This window comes from Heterodontus francisci, unplaced genomic scaffold, assembly GCF_036365525.1.
Source record: "Heterodontus francisci isolate sHetFra1 unplaced genomic scaffold, sHetFra1.hap1 HAP1_SCAFFOLD_328, whole genome shotgun sequence".
NCBI classification, from domain to species: domain Eukaryota; kingdom Metazoa; phylum Chordata; class Chondrichthyes; order Heterodontiformes; family Heterodontidae; genus Heterodontus; species Heterodontus francisci.
The window spans coordinates 373,260-379,378 of NW_027140959.1; positions in this window are offsets into that span (position 1 = coordinate 373,260).

The following is a 6,119-nucleotide window of genomic DNA, read 5'->3' on the forward strand; positions in this document are numbered from 1 at the left end:
CTCTCCCATCCTCTTTCCACAGACTCCTGTTTATTTTTTCTTTTCGTGTATTTGTTAAATTCCTTTCTGAAAATATTATTGAATCTGCTTCCACCATGTTTTTAGGCAGTGAATTCCAGATCCCAACAAGTTGCTGTGGAAGAAAATTCTCCTCATTTCACCTCTGCTTCTTTGTCAATTACCTTCAATCTGTGTCTTATTCACAATGAACTTTCTGACACTGGAAACAGTTTCACATTAAATACTCTATCAAAACCCCTCATGATTTTGAATTCTATATTAAATCTCCTCTTACCCTTCACTGCTTTAAAGAGAACAATCCCAGATTTTCCAATCTCTCCACATAACTGAATTCCCAGATCCCTGGTACCATTCCAGTAAATCACCTCTGTATCTTCACTAAGTCAGTGACATCCTTATCAAAGAACAAAGAACAAAGAAAATTATCAAAGTGTGGTGATCAGGATTAGACACAATTCTCCAGCTGGGACCTAACCAATGATGTATAAAGATCAGCATTTCTTCCTCAATTTTATTACTCTGTATCTCTCTCTCTAACACCGAGGACACTACATGTTACCTTCAATGATCTGTGTGTGTACACCCCCAGTCTCTCTAATCCTCCTCCCACTTTATAATGGTACCATTTAGTTTATATTGTTTTTCCTCATACTTCCTATCCAAATGTCTCACTTCACATTTCACTGTGTTAAATTATATCTGTCATGTTCCTGTCCATTTCACCAGTCAGTTTCTGTCTTCCTGATGTCTCTTACTCTCCTTCTCACTGTTTATTAACATTTCTGCGTTTATGTCCATCTGAAAACGTTGACATTATCCCCCCTTTACACAACCCAACGGCAATAACATACAGCAACAGTGATCCCGACTGTGACCCTGGGGAACCCCACTGTGTACTTCCCTCCAGACTGAACAATAACCATTCTCCACTACTCTTTGCTTTCTATCACTTAGATAATTTCCTGCATGCTGGCATTGATTTTTTTAAAAAGCTGCATTTATGTAGTGCCTTTCATGGCCGTCAGACGTCACAAAGCACCTTACACACAATGAGAACTTTTTAAAGCGTAGTCACTCTTGTAATGTGGGAAACAGGCAGACAATTTCTGCACTGTAAGATCCCACAAGTAGCAATGTGATGATGATCAGATCTGTTTTTGTGATGTTGATTAAATGGTAAATCTTGACCAGGGCACTGAGGATAATTCCCCTCTGCTTCTTCGAAATAATCCAATGGGATCTTTAACTTCCACCTGAGAGTCATTTTGCTTTTATTTTAGTGCTGTGGGGCGTTGGCTTAACTTTTTGTTCAAAAGACGGCACCTCTGACAGTGCAACACTCACTCAGTACTGCACTGCACTGTCAGCCTTGATCCTTGTGATCAAGTCCTGCAGTGACACTTGATCCTCGAATCTGAAAGGGGAGAGAGATACAAACTGAGCCACGGCTGACATTCGTCCTTTAATCCCATGTGTTTCTAATTCGGTAACACGGCTGTTATGTGGTACTTTATCAAACACCTGTTGAAAGGATAGGAAAATTGTGAAAGTCCAGGTGGGAACCATCACAGAATGATAGAATAGCACAACCTGAATTATGTCATTCTGCCCATCAAGTCTGTGCTGGCCCTTTCAAAGAGCAATCCAGTTACTCCCACTCCCTGACTCTTTCACTATATCCTAACATTTTTTCTGCATCAGATATTTATCCAATTCCCTTTTGGGATCTACTATTGAATCTGTATCCATCAGTCTATCAGACAGTTCATTCCAAATCCAAACCATTCAGAAGCAAAATCCTTATGTCTGCTTCTTTTCCCAATCGCCTTAAATCTGTGTCTCTGATTACCAGTCCCTTGGACATTGGAAACAGTTTCTCTTTATTTAATTTATCTAAACCCTTCCGAATGTTAAACACCTCAATCAAATCTCCTCTGAAAGTTCTCTGCTCTAAGAAGAACAACCCCAGCTACATAACTGTAATCCCTCATGCCTGGACAAATTCTAGTAAAACAGTTATGTCCCCTCTCCGAAGGCTTCATTTCCTTCCTAAAGTGTGGTTCCCAGTATTCGACACAAGACTCCAGGTGCAGCTGAACTAGTATTTTATATGTTTCACATAATGTCCTTGCTTTTGTTCTTTTTGCCTCTATTTATAAAACCTAGGATCCCATATATTTATTAACTATTTAGTTAAAATTTCCTGCCACCTTCAACGATTTGTGTGCAACCATCCCAGGTGTCTGTTCTTTCACCACCTTTATCGTTGTACCATTTACCTTGCATTGTCTCTCCTCAATTATCCTTCGAAATTGTATTGCATCACACATCTGCAATGCCAATTAAATATTGAGAAGACCGAAGTCATTATTTTCTGTCTCTGTTCCAAAGATTTCCTAACTACACCCTACATCCCTCTCCTTTGTAAATGTTTGACTGCAAGCCAAACTGTTCACACACTTGGTTACATAGTTAACTTTGAGATGTCTTGGGATGAGCTTCCTACCAAATATTCACACCATCAGTAAAACGGCGTATTTCCAACCCCCGGTGGAGTTGCCTTGCTGGTTAAAGAGGAAATTAACGCAATAGTGAGGAAAGATATTAGCTCTGACAATGTTGAATCTGCATAGGAAGAGCTGAGAAACACTAAGGGGCAAAAAACGTTAGTGGGGGTTGTATATGTTTTTTCATTCATCATGGGATGTGGGCGTCACTGGCCAGGCCTGCATTTATTGCCCATCCCTAATTGCCCTTGAGAAGGTGGTGGTGAGCTGCCTTCTTGAACCGCTGTAGACCATGTGGGGTAAATACACCCACTGTGCTGTTAGGAAGGGAGTTTTTCATTCCTTTTTATTGACTTCGTAGCAGTTAGATACAACTGAGTGGCTTGCTAGGCCATTTCAGAGGGCATGTAAGAGTCAACCACATTGCTGTTGGTCAGGAGTCACATGTAGGCCAGACCAGGTAAGGACAGCAGATTTCCTTCCCTAAAGGACTTTAGTGAACCAGATGGGTTTTTACAACAATCTGCAATGGTTTCATGGCCATCATTAGACTAGCTTTTTAATTCCAGATTTTTATTAATTGAATTCAAATTCCAACTTCTGCTGTAGTGGGATTTGAACTCGTGCCCTCAGAGCTCAGAGCAATAACCTGGGTCTGTGGGTTACGAGTCCAGTGACAATACCAATGCGCCACCGCCTCCCAAACCACAGTGGTGATCTTGGAAATGGCATGAAACAGGATATTAGAGATGCATGCGATAAAGGAACATCTGTAATTATGGGTTATTTTAATCTGCAAAGAGATTGGGTAAATCAAATTTTTCACAATACCGTAGAGGAGGAATTCATGGAATGTATACGGGATGGTTTTCTGGACCAATACATTGAGGAACCAACTAGAGAACAGGCCATCCTAGACTAGGTATAAGAGAGGAATAATTGACAATCTAGTTGTGCGACATCCCTTGGGGTTGAGCGACCATAATATGATAGAATTCTTCATCAAAGTGGAGAGTGACCAAGTTGATTCTGAGACGAGGGTCCTGAATCTTAATAAAGGAAACTGCGAACTTATGAGGCGCGAGTTGGCTATGATGGATTGGGAAACGTTATTTAAAGTGATGACGGTGGATAGGCAATGGCAAACATTTAAAGTGTGCATGGATGAACACAGTAATTGTTTGCTCTCTTCTGGCACAAAAGTAAAATGTGAAAGGTAGCCAATTGATGGCTTACAAGGAAAATTAGAGATAGTATTACATCCAAGGAAGAGGCATACAAATTCGTCAGCAAAAACAACAGACCTGAGGATTGGCAGCAGTTTAGAATTCAGCAAAGGAAGGACAAGGAATTTATTAAGACGGGGGAAATAAAGTCGAGAGCAACCTTGCAGTGAACATAAAAACTGACTGTAAAGTTTTCTATAGGTATGTGAAGAGGAAAGGATTGTTTAAGACAAATGTAGGCCCCTTACAGTCAGAAACAGGGGAATTTATTATGGGGAACAAAGAAATGGCTGACCAACTAAATGCATACTTTGGTTCTGTCTTCACAAAGGAGAACACAAATATCATACCAGAAATGTTGGGGAACACGGGGTTTAGTGAGAGAGAGGAACTGAATGAAATCATTATTAGCAGATAAATTGTGTGGAGGAATTTGATGGGATTGAAGGCCGATAAATCCCCAGGGCCTGATAATCTACATCCCAGAGTACTTAAGGAAGTGGCCCAAAAAATAGTGGATGCATTGGTGGTCATCTTTCAAGATTCTATAGACTCTGGAACAGTTCCTACAGATTGAATGGCAGGTAACGTAACCCCACTATTTAAAAAGGGATGTATAGAGAAAGCAGGGAATTATCGACCAGTCAGCCTGACTTCGATAGTGGGGAAAATTCTAGAGTCCATTATCAAAGATTTTATAGCAGAGCACTTGGAGAACAGTGGTAGAATCCGACAGAGTCATCATGGATTTACGGAAGGGAAATCATGCTTGTTAAATCTACTGAAATTCTTCGAGGATGTAACCAGTAAAGTTGATGACGGGGAGCCAGTGGATGTGTTTATTTGGACTTTCAGAAGGCTCTTAACAAAGTCCCACATAAGAGATTAGGGTGTAAAATTAAAGCGCATGGGATTGGGGGTAATGTATTGTGATGAATAGAAAATTGGTTGGCAGACAGGAAACAAAGTGTAGGAGTAAAACGGTCTTTTTCTGAATGGCAGGCAGTGACTCGTGGGGTACCACAGGGATCAGTGTTAGGACCCCAGCTATTCACAATATATATTAATGATTTAGATGAGGGAACTAATTGTAATATCTCCAAATTTTCAGATGCCACAAAACTGGGTGGGTGGGTGAGTTTTGAGGAGGATGCAGAGAGGCTTCAGGGTGATAGGGACAGGTTGAGTGAGTGGGCAAATGCATGGCAGATGCAGTATAATGTGGATAAATGTGAGGTTATCTACTTTCGTAGCAAAAACAGGAAGGCAGATTATTATCTGAACGGCTATAAACAGAGAGAGGGGAACATGCAACGAGACATGGGTGTTCTCGTACATTAGTCGCTGTAAGTTAGTATGCAGGTGCAACAGGCAGTACAAAAGGCAAATGTTATGTTGGCCTTCAAAGCGAGAGAATGCGAGTGCAGGAGCAGGGATGTCGCTGCAATTATACAGGGCCAAGGTGAGGCCACAGCGGCAATATTGTGTGCAGTTTTGGTCTCCTTATCTGAGGAAGGATGTTCTTGCTATTGAGGGAGTGCTGCGAAGGTTTATCAGACTGATTCCTGTGATGGCGGGACTGACGTGTGAGGAGAGATTGAGTCAGTTCGGATTAAAGTCGCTGGAGTTCAGAAGAGTGAGGAGGGATCTCATCGAAATCTATAAAATTCTAACAGGGCTTGACAGGATAAATGCAGGAACGATGTTCCCGATGGCGGGGGAGTCCAGAACCAGGGGTCGTAGTCTAAGGATAAAACTTTCAGGACTGAGATGAGGAGAATGTTTTCACCCAGAGAGTGGTGAGCCTGTGGAATTCTGTCATCACGCCTCTATCTAAGGGGGATTGGAATATTCTGGAAAATGCCTCTGCTATTACCACCAATCCTTCCCACAGCAACCATCATTCTTCCCATCCAGACCGGGTAAATGGTCGGGTTTATTGTGGTACAAAAATTATTGGATTGAAAAGGGTTAACTGAATCTGTTTGTTCAGTGACTGTAATTAATGTCCGTCTCCATGGACCCTAATTGTGTCACTGGAAGTTTTCCATCTTCTATTAATAAGGGGTTTCTTTCAATGTGTTATATCATTGTGTCAGCGGGAAAATTAGCACTCACAGAGATCAGCAGCTTCAGAGAGCGTCAGAGAGAGGATAGATTCGAATCTGAGGAGAATAGATCGGAATGTTAAAACAATGGATCAGAATCTGAGAACAATAGATTGGAATGTTACAACAATTGGACAGCGACTGAGAACAATAGATTGGAATGTTACAACAATGGACAGGAGTTTATCCTCGGAGCTTTACTATCTTTCTACAAATTATGATCGGTACTCATTAAACACTCGTATCTATCGTGCACT